Source organism: Chelonia mydas, chromosome 24 (genome assembly GCF_015237465.2).
Source record: "Chelonia mydas isolate rCheMyd1 chromosome 24, rCheMyd1.pri.v2, whole genome shotgun sequence".
NCBI lineage: Eukaryota > Metazoa > Chordata > Testudines > Cheloniidae > Chelonia > Chelonia mydas.
Window position 1 is genome coordinate 13,141,007 of NC_051264.2, and position 14,626 is coordinate 13,155,632.

General features: G+C 55.6%; 1 long non-coding RNA gene across 1 annotated transcript; it reads right to left on the bottom strand.

Annotated features, from left to right (window-relative positions):
- Positions 1 to 155: 155 nt before the first annotated feature.
- On the bottom strand, positions 156 to 11,050 carry LOC119564258. Its single transcript, XR_005223061.2, has 3 exons — positions 8,785 to 11,050; positions 6,637 to 6,718; positions 156 to 2,626 (listed from the first exon to the last, which is right to left on the bottom strand). It is a non-coding gene; the product is annotated as an uncharacterized LOC119564258 (long non-coding RNA).
- Between the last annotated feature and the right edge of the window lie 3,576 nt (positions 11,051 to 14,626).

Here is a 14,626-nt window from a genome sequence, read left to right on the forward strand (position 1 = left end):
AAAAACACAGTAACAGGATCTTTAGCACACCAAGAAGGCTGCCTTTGCGCTCCCTCCTGAAAGGGTCATCAAAGGTCTCATCACACATCATTAGCTGGTGTGAATTACCACTAACCACTATGCCAACAAGTCAATTGTTTATATACAACACGTTAAATGCACTTAGGCCTTTACCCTCTTCACCTAATCGCTGTTTCACGTACATACAACATCCCCTGGCAGCGAGTTCCAAAAGTTGACTGTATTTTGTGTGAACTATTTCCTTTTGTTTGTTTTAAATCTGCTGCCTGTCAATTTCATCAGGGGACCCCTAGTTCTTGTGATCTGTGAAGGGATAAACAACACCTCCCTAGTCACTTTCTCCACACCAGTGATGCTTTGTAGACCTCTATCATATCCCCCCTGAGTTGTCTCTTTTCTAAGCTAAACAGTCCCAGTCTTTTTAATTTTGCCTCCTATGGAAGCTGTTTCATCCCCCCCCATCATTTTCATTGCCCTTCCCTGCAATGTTTCCAGTTCTTCTGCAGCTTTGTTGAGACAGGGCGACCGGAACTGTGACCAGACTGCTTCCCAAGTCTTTCATCTTCTCTTTGCTGGCTCCTGGGTGCTTTCTTAGTCAGTGTTTGTGAAGGAGAATCAGGGTCCGAGGTGGATTTTGGAGTCGTTGAAATATCGCCTTTTATTCCAGAAACTCGGGTCAAAGGGCAAAGCTTCCTGAAGGCGCTCCTGCGGAATTCAAGGGTTATACCCAAGACACATTCTCTGGACACTGCACAGGGCCAGGCTCAAACTCATGCCATGCGAGTGCTGTTCAAGTTCAATGGCCAAAGCATGTCACCTTGAGTCACCCCACTGCGGACATAGCAGCCCCGCTGGTTTGCAAGAGAGCCCCAAGCACCTGTCAACTTCTTTGGCTCATCAGTTTGGCTCAACCCTTGCAGGAGAGCCAAACTTCACCCTGAACAATTTTAACCACGAATAGACTAGACAGAAACCTCAGAATTGACCTCTCTAAGGGGTTTGATTATTACAATAGTGTGTAGGGTGGGAATACGGGTCCCAGGGCTCCAGAAGTAGTTTTAGTTAAAAGTTTGGTGGTAACTTTTTCCAACATCATTTGACCCTCCTGTTTTCAAACCCGGCTGTTACCAAGACAAATGTTTGGTGTTTAGGCCCATGCATATACATATGGTCACCAACATTCACCAGCAATGGCTGATTTGTCAGCCCTGTGTGCGGGAACTTGTCAGCAAAATCAAAGGGTTTGGCATAACTCCTGCTCAGTCTATTCAGACCAGAAATGAGATGACACGCACCATGATCTTAACACCTATTGCACCGTGATTGCAACTTCTCACAGTGTTTAGTCATCTGCCTCTCGGAACATTTGAACTATGTTAATCATGACACAGAAAAAAGTTCTTTTTCCTGTAATATGTGAAATCATTTTCTCATTTTCTCACATGCTTAGTGTTTGTTTTATTGTACACGAGGCTTTGTAGTTAGACTAGAATTAACATAGATGTGATGGGGATGGAGTTAGATGAGGTGGTGGTTTATGCCACTCGGATTGGGTCCAGTTGAAGGTAAACCATGGAACCAGTTGTAAATCTCAAGAGAGCCATGCCAGTTTCCTGCAGTCACTGCATTATTTACCATTATTTTATTTCTTGAGTAAAGAAGACGTGTGTGATTGCATAGAATAAGGAGGCAACAGCCAGTAGAAAGAAACTGCATGATGTCAAATGCAGCGAGACCATTGACAGAACGGAGTCCGTCTTCCATTCAGAACAGACAGTACCAGTTGCGTGGCACAGAAATCGCTGTGCCCAACCCGCTGACAAAGGCAAAATCCACTGGTTACAGAAAGCAAGCGCGTCTGCAACTGATGGAACACGTGTGGTGAGTGCAGCGATCCCAGTAAAAGACACCAGTGTCTGCCCTACTAGACAGTCTGGTTCTGTGACACCGATGGCCTGGAGATGCTGTGTGGTTTTGTCCAGAAATGCTCCCTAAGCAGAGACTCTGCAATTGCCTTTGAGATCAACGAACAGAGAACAAAGGCAGCCGCCTTTGACCACAGAACAAGTGTTTGTTTTGCTGGTGTGAATTACCACATAACTGCTGAAGGGCAGAGCCACCTGACTTGTTACATCCCGTTTGTGAAGAAAAAGAGGGAGGGCACCAAAAATCCCTGACACAGCCGTGCTTCGGCTTCCAAGTGCGCTCAGGCAGGCAGCCACTGACGGGCGAGGCTTGGAGCTAGCTGAGGCTTGGCACAGTTACAGCAGGAAACTGGCATTGCCGTTCCACGTGCCTGCATCGGTCGTAGGTTGTCACTCGAGGAGAAAATTCCAGGCTCCTAGCAGGGCTTCAGTTCAGTTCCTTCCATTGCTTGCGTGAGGGATTCTCGCCAAGCTGACGAGACGGCCAGCCCTGTTCCCCAGCCCAGTGAGGACGTATTTCTGTCACTGGGACATGTGGGATTGAACATTCCAGGAGATACTTTGTCACAACGGTTTCAATGTCAGTGGGGACACTGGAACTGCTGGCGGTTGGGAGCCTGCACATGTTCCTCCGCTGGCGGCGAGAATCTCATCTGGAGGGTGGTGCTGGTGAGGAGAACCTGAAACAAGAGTCAGTGAAAGTCAAGGTGCCATGTGTAGCTCAAGACATGGCATGTGGGGGGAGTGGTTGAAAGCAATGGACCCAAAGCCTTTGCTTCTGGGCGCACCCTCTGCCAGGCAATGAGGTCAGAGCAACGTGTTCAGCTTTGCCAGGCTGGCCACGTGCTCGTGACAAAGGAATCCCAAAGGTGGGTGCAGCCCTCGCAGAGGAAGCTCTGCACAGTTCGGAAGCTGCTGCCACAGTGCTGCCACCCCTCCCAGCCTGTTTCCCAGCATGGAAGTTGTCATAAATATAAAGGAAGGCTAACCACCTTTAAATCCCTCCTGGCCAGAGGCAGAACCCTTCCACCTGTAAAGGGTTAAGAAGCTAGGATAACCTCGCTGGCATCTGACCAAAATGACCAATGAGGAGACAAGATACTTTCAAAGCTGGAGGGGGGGAGAAACAAAGACTCTCTCGGTCTGTGTGTTGTTTTTGCCGGGACCAGAGCAGGAATGCAGTTTAGAACTCCTGTAAAGTGCAATCTAGTTAGATATGCGATAGATTCTGTTTTGTTTAAATGGATGATAAAATAAGCTGTGCTGAATGGAATGTATAGTCCTGTTTTTGTGTCTTTTTGTAACTTAAGGTTTTGCCTAGAGGGATTCTCTGTGTTTTGAATCTGATTACCCTGTAAGGTATTTACCATCCTGATTTTACAGAGGTGATTCTTTTACTTTTTCTTTAATTAAAATTCTTCTTTTAAGAACCTGATTGCTTTTTCATTGTTCTTAAGATCCAAGGGTTTGGGTCTATGTTCACCTATGCAAATTGCTGAGGATTTTTATCAAGCCTTCCCCAGGAAAGGGAATGTAGGGTTTGGGAGGATTTTGGGGGGGGAAAGATGTTTCCAAGCGGGCTTTTTCCCTGTTATACATTTATTAGATGCTTGGTGGTGGCAGCAATAAAGTCCAAGGGCAAAAGGTAAAATAGTTTGTACCCTGGGGAAGTTTTAACTTAAACTGATAAAAATAAGCTTAGGGGGTTTTTCATGCAGGTCCCCACATCTGTACCCTAGAGTTCAGAGTGGGGAAGGAACCTTGACAGAAGTTTGTTTGCTATGCGGCCGATGCTATCGACATCAACGATGCTTCTCTGGAGGGCAGAGACCCGGTCCGTGCAGCCCTGGTCGCTGCTTGCCAAAGGGGGGCGCGTCCTGAATGACCTAAAGCCACCATCCCACAGAACAATCAGTATATGCCTGGAGGCAGCCGACACTGTTGTGCTGGCCAATGGCAAAGCTAAAGCTGTTTGCCAAGCATGGCGCTCTGAGTCCATAGGAGCTTCTGCTACAGCCTTTATCACTAAATCTCTGAATGAGGTGGAAGGACACATCTCAGCCAGTCGCACATGAGAACGGGCCCAGAATCAGCTGCCACTGGAGACCTGCCAATCATTCAAACCCCTTCCCATGAGCTAGACACCCTCGGTTCTGTTGCGAGGAGATGCAAATGGGTCCTTAGTGCTTGGGCAGTGGACGGTGGTTCTAAGTGCTGAGGATGCAGAAGCTGGGATTGGACAATGGGATGGATCACTTGATGATTGGCCTGTTCTGTTCCCTCCAAAGCATCTGGCACCGGCCACTGTCGGAAGACAGGATACGGGGCTAGGTGGACCATCGGTCTGACCCAGACTGGCCATGGGCTGTAAACTGATGGAACTAAGATGGGCTACTCCAGAACACAGAGAGTGGCTTAGTCTGTGATTCACAGGCCTCCATGTCTCAATGGAGTTTCCAACCCTCCTCGGCCAGCACAGCACACTGAAGGGGTCGCAGATGCCTGGACTGAAAGTGGAGTTCTTGGCTCAAACTCAGTGGAACAAGCTCTGAATGGCAAATAAGGAAACGTGTCATAATAGGGGACCTAATAAAATCAACCGGCCCCATCCAGCAAAGCTTCTTGAAATAGTACAGCATTAAAGTGTGCGCTTAACTTGCGTGCATGAAAGTGTTTATTGCAGGGTAGTTGTAGCCATATTGGTCCCAGGATATTAGACAGATAAGGTGGGTGAGGGAATAGCTTTTATTAGACCAACTTGCTTTCGAGCTACACGGAGCTGCATAAGCGATATTGACATGAAGAAGAGCTCCACACAGCTCAAAAGCTTGTCTTCTTCATCAGCAGAAGTTAGTCCAATAAAAGATATTTACCTCACCCCCCTTGTCTCTCTACTTAACGTTCAGTCAAGACAGTATTTTCACTTGTTTTTAAAACAGGTGGTTTCAGCTTTCCAAGAGTTTAATCAGCTTGTACTTTTGTTTCATGGTGCTGATGCTCCAGGTATCAGATCCACGTAAACAGGCTCTTTCATGTAACTGTAAATGGGGAATCCTCACCGAGCGGGTGTGTATCCAGTGGGTCCCGCAGGGAGCAGTTCTGGGCCCTGCACTACTTTCTATCTTTATCAATGACCTGGAAGGAAACATAAAATCATCCCTGATACAGTCTGGGGGAGTGGGAAATACTGCAGAGGGCAGGGCACTGATACAGAGCAATCTGGATCTCTTGGTAAATGGGTCGCAAGCAAACGATATGTGTTTTAATACAGCTAAAGGTCAATGTAGCCATCTCGTAATATGGGATGTTGGCCGGACTTAAAGGAAGGGGGATGCTCTCCTGGGAAGCAGTGACTCTGAAAAAGATTTGGGGTCATGGTGCATAATCAGCTGAACACGAGCTCCCAGTGTGACGCCGTGGGCAAAGAAGCAAATGTGATCCTGGGATGTAGACATGGAGGAATTTTGAATAGGAGCAGAGAGGTTATTTGACTTCTGGATTTGGCCCTGGTGCAACTGCGGCTGGGATCCTGTGTCCAGCTCTGGTGCCCACAACTCAAGAAGGATGTTGATAAATTGGAGTTGGGTCAGAGAAGAGCCAAGAGAACGATTAATGGGTTAAAAACCTCCCTTAGAGTGAGAGACTCCAGGAGCTCCATCTATTTAGCTGAACAAAGAGAAGATTCAGGGGTGACTTGATCCTGGTCTATAAGTTGGGGAACAGCTATTTAGTAACAGGCTTGTCAGTCTAGCAGAGGAAGATTGAATATGATCCAGTGGCTGGAAGTTGAAGCTAGACAAATTCGGACTGGCAATAAGATGTAACTTTGCACCAGTGAGAGTAGATGTGGTATAACTTGACTTTAGTAAAGCTTTTGATAGTGTCTCACATGACCGTCTCATAGACAAACTAGCGAAATACAACCTAGAATGGGTTGGAGGTGGGTGAATAACTGGTTGGAAAAGCTCCTCAAGGAGTAGTTCTCAGTGGTTCCCAGTCAAGCTGGAAAGGCATAGCCAGTGGGGTCCCGCAGGGATCGGTCCTGGTTCTGGTTCTATTCAATAGCTTCACAAATGATTTGGATAGTGGTACAGAGAGTCAACATATAAAGTCTGCAGATGATGCCAAGCTATGAGGAGTTGCAAGCACTTTGGATCCAAATTCAGCATGACCTGGACAAAGTGGAGCAATGGTCTGCAATACCTAGGATGAAATTCAAGAAGGGGAAGTGGAAAGTATGACACTGAGGAAGGAGCAATCAATTACACAAATCCCAGCCGGGCAAGGCCAGACTAGGAAGGAGTACTGGGGAAAGGGATCTGGGGGTCATAGTGGATCACAAGCTAAATATGAGTCAACAGTGTTACACTGTTGCAAAAAAAAGCTAACACCATTCTGGGACGTATTAGCAGGAGTGTTGTAAGCAACACAAGAGACGTGATCTACAACCCATCCTGGACAACGATCCCTCACTTTCACAGGCCTTGGGAGGCAGGCCAGTCCTCGCCCATGGACAACCCGCCAAACTGAAGCATATTCTCACCAGCAATGACACACCACACCATAGTAACTCTAACTCAGGACCCAATCCATGCAACAAACCTCAGTGCCAACTCTGCCCACATATCTACACCAGCGATACCATCACAGGACCTAACCAGATCAGCCACACCATCACCGGCTCATTCACCTGCACGTCCACCAATGTAATATACGCCATCATGTGCCAGCAATGCCCGTCTGCTATGTACATCGGCCAAACCGGACAGTCCCTACGTAAAAGGATAAATGGACACAAATCAGATATTAGGAATGGCAATATACAAAAACCTGTAGGAGAACACTTCACTGGACACACAATAGCAGATGTAAAGGTAGCCATCCTGCAGCAAACAAACGTCAGGACCAGACTTCAAAGAGAAACTGCTGAGCTTCAGTTCATTTGAAAATTGGACACCATCAGCTCAGGATTAAACACAGACTGTGGATGGCTCGCCAACGACAAAAGCAGTTTCTCCTCCCTTGGTGTTCACACCTCATCTGCTAGAAGAGGGCCTCATCCTCCCTGACTGAACTAACCTCGTTATCCCTAGCCTGATTCTGGCTTGCATATTTATACCTGCCTCTGGAAATTTCCACTACATGCATCCGACGAAGTGGGTATTCTCCGACGAAAGCTTATGCTCCAATACGTCTGTTAGTCTATAAGGTGCCCCAGGACTCTTTGCCGCTTTTACAGATCCAGACTAACACGGCTACCCCTCTGATGCTAGACATGAGAAGTAATTCTTACGCTCTCCTCCTCGCTGATTAGGCCTCCGCTGGCGTATTGTGTCCAGTTCTGGGCGCCACGCTTTGGGGAAGCTGTGAGGAAGTGGGAATTTCTCCTAGTGCTTTGGGTGAGAATCGAATATGCGTCAGTTTCCCCCATGTGCTGCTTGTGGCACCTTATTTCCCCTCTGAATCTGTCTAGTTTCAATTTCCAACAACACCAGATAGTGTTTGACCGTCCCCTGCTGGCTGGAAGAGCCTGTTATTAAAGATCTGTCCCCCAGGTTCTGATAGATGGGGATCAGACCACCCCGAACAATCTCTGTGTTACGCGAGGGTGAGCTCCTTGGTCTGTCCCTCTCGGGCAGATTTTCTAAGCTTTGAATCATTCTTATGGCTCTTCTCTGACCCAGCTCTGATTTACCCACATCCTCCTTGGATGCTGGGCCCCACAACAGGACCCAGGATCCCAGTTGTGGTCGCACCAGAGCCAAATCCAGAGGTCAAACCACCTCTGCTCCGCACTAGCTCTTTGGGCTGCAGCATCGCACTGGAGCTCCTGTGCAGCTGATTCTCCACCACTACCCCACATCTCTTCCAGAGGCTCGGCTCCCCAATCCCGTAACTCCGACCGATGTCCCACATTCCCAGATGGATACATTGACCTTTAGCCATGTTAAAACATGTATCGTTCGCTTGCGCCCGGATTGCTCTGTGTCAGTGCCCTGCTGTAGCAGGGTGGACACCCACTCGGGCCCAGAGGGGTTTAGAACAGCCCTGGGAGAGGGCTGTTGTAGAAGGCAGCAGGGCTGATTGGGGAAGCAGCCTCAGCTGGGGCCACGCCCCAATCAGGGCCCAGCTGGCTCTATAAAGGCTGTGGGCCAGCAGCCCAGGGAGACTCTCTCTGCCTGTAGAGGGAGAAGGGCCTGGCTGCAAGGTGCCAAGCCGGACACCTAGTTTGGAGCAGGGCTGGGGAAAGGCCAATGGAGCCTGGGAGCTCCGGCCTAGGAAAGCCCCAGGCTGAGGGCCTGGTAAGGCCTATTAGGTACGGGGGTTGCAGGGGCAGCCACGGGTAGGCAGAGGCAGCAGGTCCAAACCCCCTCGCCTGTGATGAGTGGCTCATACTGCAGTCTGCCCCAGGGCGCAGGGGCTAGCTGGTGACTGGCAGGAGCCTATGACTGAGGCAAGGTAGGGATAGTGGGTGGGGGGTTCCCCTGGTAGGGGGAGACCCAGAACTGTGGTGTACTGCCAGGGGGGCAGCACCCAGTGAAAGGGGCACCAGGGTCCTGGGAGGGACACAGGAGCCAGCAGCAAGGCGAGATACCAGCCTGAAGAGGGCGCTCCAGAGGATGGAATGCTAATTCCCCAAGACAACCAGCAGGAGGTGCTGCCGGTGAGTCTGCGTCTGGCTGCCCTCTTCAATATTTCCCACTTCCCCAAATTTGTGTCAGCTGCAAACTGTCCAGGTCACTGCTAAAGACGTGACATAGCAGGGCCCAGAACCGCTCCCCACAGGACCTGCTGGAAACACACCCACTCGGTGACGATTCTCTGGTTACAGTTTTACCTTGACGCCTGTCCGCCTGTTTCTAATCCATTTACTGTAGACCACGTTAATTGTGCATCGTTCTAGCTTCTCAATCAAAATGCCATGTGGCACCAAGGCGAAGGCCTGTTAAAGTTCCCACACCTCAGCACTCTGGTCTCTATCGGCCAAACTTGGCAAAGAAGGTATCCAGAAAGCTTGGCAAGATTCATTTCGTCATCCCCTTAGCGCTGGAGAGCCCAGGCCTGTGTCGGCCATCCTATTACTTTGCTGGGATCAGTGTCAGACTGGCTGGTCTAGAATTACCCCAGGGTCCCGTTTACCCTTCTGAGACATTGGCACAAGACTCGCTTCCGTCGTGTCCTTGCCCACTGCGCTGAGAGTTATTGACAGTCTGCAGTCACGGTCCAGATGGACCCTGCCCCTGCTGCCAGAGCCTGAGAGAGACAAAAACCCAGGGGCTCGCAGAAGGAACCACAGGGCAGTCTCACAGCTGCAGCCCTACAGGGAATGGTGGCGCTCAGCCAGCCTGGGGCATGGAAATGTACCGGCCACAGCTGGCAGTGCTGGGCAGCACCGGGAATGGCCTCTGATCCCCTGGCGGGGGCTGGCCAAGTGTGACGAAGCAGGTGGGTTTCTTGTTGTTTTCAATGGTTTGCATGCAGAGGGGGTGGGACTCAGTTTCCCTGGGTGTTACTTGTTTAACAAGGTGGTAGGGGAGGGAGTTTCTGGTTACAGAGGACCAGCAAACGGCCTGGAGAATGGACACCCCAGAGACTGGTCACCGGGAGGCCCAGCTCAGGAGTCACAGCCGGTTCTGGCCAGTGGGAGGACAATGGGCTGCGGAGAGAGGACCCCGGTGACCTGACCAGCCGGTAACAGCCAGAGGGGAAACAAAGGACGGATGAGAGAAGAGGCTGAGAGGAAAGGAGGCCCAGGCGACCTGTTTACCTGGGAGAGAAGACAAAGGACAGAGGCAGGACTTGGGGGACAGTGATATCAGATGCGCAGCTGGAAGGAGGGGAGGAGGAAAAAGCAGGGGCTGGGAGGAGAGAGCAGGCAGACCTCCTGTGTGACGCTGGCTGAGAGTCACTGCAGGCTAGAGACCAGGGTTGCTTTGCTCCCTCTAGGAGTGGAGGCGCCGGGGGTCCAGAGCGAGTGGACTCCCTGAGGGGGCCCGCAATGAGAGACGTGCTGAGGGCTCAGAGGGGTGTGGTTCCAGGAGGCAAAGGGGCCTACGCCTTAAGCCCAAGAGTGGACCCCCAAGAAGGGCTGTCGCACTGAAGGGGCTTTCCCCCAGGGACCGTACGGAGCCGAGAGAGAGCATGAGTCCTGTGAGTCTGTGACACCAAAGTCAAGAGCAACTCCCACATCTGGGGGCAAATGGCTCTAGGGCCGGGACATGGTGTAGACTCGGCAGGTGCGGGGGAGGAGGGGAGATGGTTGCCCCAGAGGCCCCCCACCCTTGCAGCAGGATTCCTGGGGGACAAGGCACCAGCCCCAGCATGCCGCAGAAGGAGATTAAAGCAAAAGATCAGGGGCGGGTGCAGGGCCAGGCCCAGAAGGGATCCGGGGATGGAAGAACCGTGCCCGGCAGCGCGAGCAAACTTGGCTTCGCTCCTCCAAAGGAACCAGGAGGGTCACGAACCAGGCAATGAGGGCTCAGGGGGAAAAGCCGGCCAGAAACCGCGGGCTGGTGCCTGCCAGGTACAAACAGGCACCGGGCGGGCATTTAGCTGGCGGCAGGAACGTGCTGGAGGGGCCAGCCCGGCTGGTTAGCGGGAGGAGCACAGGCCGCAGCCAGGCCCCGGGGATGGGGCTCCGTGCTGGGCAGGGGCTCTGCAGGGCCGGAAGGGAGCGTGCTGGGCCTGGCTGGGCTCTGAGTCTGCACCTGGGTGGGTGGATTTAACATGGCAGCTGGAGCCGGTTGTGGTTCCCAAAACTGTCCACAAGGGGGAGCCAGAGCTCCAGCGCCCCAGGATCGGCCCTGTCCCAAGGGAGCGAGTGTTTCATCCCGCAGGGCGGCCAGTGCCCCTCACTCCCGACCCGCAGCCCCTGGCTAGCCCAGCCCTGCCCCCCAAGCTCTGCCGGTGCCCCTCACTCCCGACCCGCAGCCCCTGCTAGCCCAGCCCTGCCCCTCAAGCTCTGCCGGTGCCCCTCACTCCCGACCCGCAGCCCACATGCTTCGGCTGACGTGCTTGGCGCTCGGTGCCTGTGCCGTTAGGTGAGTGGCGGCGGACGGGGCATTTCCAGGAGCTGGTGAGGCCAGGCACCGTCATCACCAAGGCCCCGGCAGCATTTCCTGCCCCCGCCCTGGCGCTCGGCCCCCCCCCGGGCGTCACTGACAGGCTGAATCATCGCCCAGGCAAAGGGCCCATTTCCAGGAAACGAAACCCCACAAGAGCCATTTTGCTGACCTGCCCCCACTCAAATCTCAGACCCCCCTGCTGGAGGGTGCAGCATGCAGCCCCCCTTCCTCCCCTTGGTAACCAAGCTCCGCCCCCTGCTTGTGCCAGCCGCCTCCCCCAACCCCGGCAAGATGGGGCCGGTGCCCCCTAGAGGGGAAAGACCCCATGGCCCATTCCCAGTCCTCCTAAGCCAGCCGTACCCCCCCCCACATCTCGGGGCCAGATCAGAATTTTTTAGGGATCCGCAAACAAAAAAAGGTTGAAATTCCCTGAGCTGGGACAGCGGGATCCCTGGGGAAAAGGGTCTTGGGTGCAGATGTGGGAGCAAAGCGCCCCCTAGTGCTGCAGTGCAGTACGGGCACTGACTGTGTGAGGAGAGCGACCGCTATTCACAGCCCGCCCCGCTCCCTGCGGCCCAGCGCCCCCCCCCCGCTGGGCCCCCGCCCCGCTCCCTGCGGCCCAGCGCCCCCCCCCCTCCCGCTGGGCCCCCCAGTTTGGAGTTTGCTGCTCAGTCTCCCATCCAGCCCCTGACCCCTCCTCTGTGTGGCTGCCCAGGGCCCTTTGATGGCCCCTAGTCCCATGACAGCAGGGTGGGATGGGGGCCGTGCAGGAGCAGGGGGGTTGTCATCACCATAGCGATGGCTCTGCAGCCACCTCCCTTGAAGCAGCTGTGGCTAGAAACCCCCTTGCTGGCGAGGCAGGGAGGGGTACTCCAGGGGGTGCTGAGGGTGTTCCCGGAGGGGCTGGTTGAGGAGACTTGGGGGCGGGGGGTCGTAACCCCAGGCCAAACCCGGACTGAAATTGTCTTGACATCTAAGGCAGACAGGTTCAATTGCCCAGCCACCCAGCCCCATTCCCTGCTCCCTGTCCCCACCCTGGGGCCAGATGAGAGCTTGCTCCCCCCGGAGGGGAAAGACCCCATATCATCCCATTCCTCCCCCTCTGCCCACAGCCGAGCCTGATGCTGTTCAGCCCCTTGGCTGGGAACCCCAGGCCTGCGAGGGGGTTAGTGGCCTGCCCCAGAGAGAATCCACCAGGGGGGATGCAGCAGTCCCCCTCCCCCAGCCGTGAGGCCCTGGGGCTCCCCCTCCTTCCTGATGGGTACCGCGGGCGGCGAGAGGGGGGAAGACGGGCGGCAATGTCTGCTAGGCTCTGCGGTGACTCACCCGGCTCCTGCCCTTGGGACGGTCCCTAAACCGCCCAGCCACTGGGGCTGAGTCAGTGGGGGGGGCTATGGGACCAGACGTGGGTCACACCCAGCCCCACACCAGGATGAGGGGAGCCGTGGGTCACAGCCAGCCCCGCACCAGGATGGGGGATGCCATGGGTCACAGCCAGCCCTGCACCAGGATGGGGGGGAGCCACGGGTCACAGCCAGCCCTGCACCAGGATAGGGGGGAGCCGTGGGTCACAGCCATCCCCACACCAGGACAGGGGAAGCCGTGGGTCACAGGCAGCACTGGACCAAGATTTGGGGAGCCATGGGTCACAGCCAGCCCCGCACCAGGATGGGGGATGCCATGGGTCACAGCCAGCCCCGCACCAGGATGGGGGATGCCTTGGGTCACAGCCAGCCCCGCACCAGGATGGGGGGGAGCCATGGGTCACAGCCAGCCCCGCACCAGGATGGGGGATGCCGTGGGTCACAGCCAGCCCCGCACCAGGATGGGGGATGCCGTGGGTCACAGCCAGCCCCGCACCAGGATGGGGGATGCCATGGGTCACAGCCAGCCCTGCACCAGGATAGGGGGGAGCCATGGGTCACAGCCAGCCCCTCACCAGGATGGGGGACGCCGTGGGTCACAGCCAGCCCTGCACCAGGATGGGGGATGCCGTGGGTCACAGGCAGCACTGGACCAAGATTTGGGGAGCTATGGGTCACAGCCAGCCCTGCACCAGGATGGGGGATGCCATGGGTCACAGCCAGCCCCTCAGCAGGATGGGGGATGCCGTGGGTCACAGTCAGCCCCGCACCAGGACAGGGGGATGCCGTGGGTCACAGCCAGCCCCGCACCAGGACAGGGGGATGCCGTGGGTCACAGCCAGCCCTGCACCAGGACAGGGGAAGCCGTGGGTCACAGGCAGCACTGGACCAAGATTTGGGGAGACGTGGGTCACAGCCAGCCCCGCACCAGGATGGGGGATGCCATGGGTCACAGCCAGCCCCGCACCAGGATGGGGGATGCCTTGGGTCACAGCCAGCCCCGCACCATGATGGGGGATGCCATGGGTCACAGCCAGCCCTGCACCAGGATGGGGGATGCCTTGGGTCACAGCCAGCCCCTCACCAGGATGGGGGGAGCCATGGATCACAGCCAGCCCCTCACCAGGATGGGGGATGCCGTGGGTCACAGCCAGCCCCGCACCAGGATGGGGGATGCCTTGGGTCACAGCCAGCCCCGCACCAGGATGGGGGATGCCTTGGGTCACAGCCAGCCCCGCACCAGGATGGGGGATGCCATGGGTCACAGCCAGCCCTGCACCAGGATAGGGGGGAGCCATGGGTCACAGCCAGCCCCTCACCAGGATGGGGGACGCCGTGGGTCACAGCCAGCCCTGCACCAGGATGGGGGACGCCGTGGGTCACAGGCAGCACTGGACCAAGATTTGGGGAGCTATGGGTCACAGCCAGCCCTGCACCAGGATGGGGGATGCCATGGGTCACAGCCAGCCCCGCACCAGGATGGGGGATGCCATGGGTCACAGCCAGCCCTGCACCAGGATAGGGGGGAGCCATGGGTCACAGTCAGCCCCGCACCAGGACAGGGGGATGCCGTGGGTCACAGCCAGCCCCGCACCAGGACAGGGGGATGCCGTGGGTCACAGCCAGCCCTGCACCAGGACAGGGGAAGCCGTGGGTCACAGGCAGCACTGGACCAAGATTTGGGGAGACGTGGGTCACAGCCAGCCCCGCACCAGGACGGGGGATGCCATGGGTCACAGCCAGCCCCGCACCAGGATGGGGGATGCCTTGGGTCACAGCCAGCCCCGCACCAGGATAGGGGGGAGCCATGGGTCACAGCCAGCCTCTCACCAGGATGGGGGATGCCGTGGGTCACAGCCAGCCCCGTACCAGGATGGGGGGGAGCCATGGGTCACAGCCAGCCCCTCACCAGGATGGGGGATGCCGTGGGTCACAGCCAGCCCCGCACCAGGATGGGGGATGCCATGGGTCACAGCCAGCCTCGCACCAGGATGGGGGACGCCTTGGGTCGCAGCCAGCCTCGCACCAGGATGGGGGACGCCTTGGGTCGCAGCCAGCCCCGCACCAGGATGGGGGATGCCATGGGTCACAGCCAGCCCTGCACCAGGATAGGGGGGAGCCATGGGTCACAGCCACCACCGCACCAGGACAGGGGGGACGTCGGGGGTCACAGCCACCCCCACACCAGGACAGGGGGAACCGTGGGTCACAGCCAGCCCCGCACCAGGATAGGGGGGAAGATGTGGGTCAC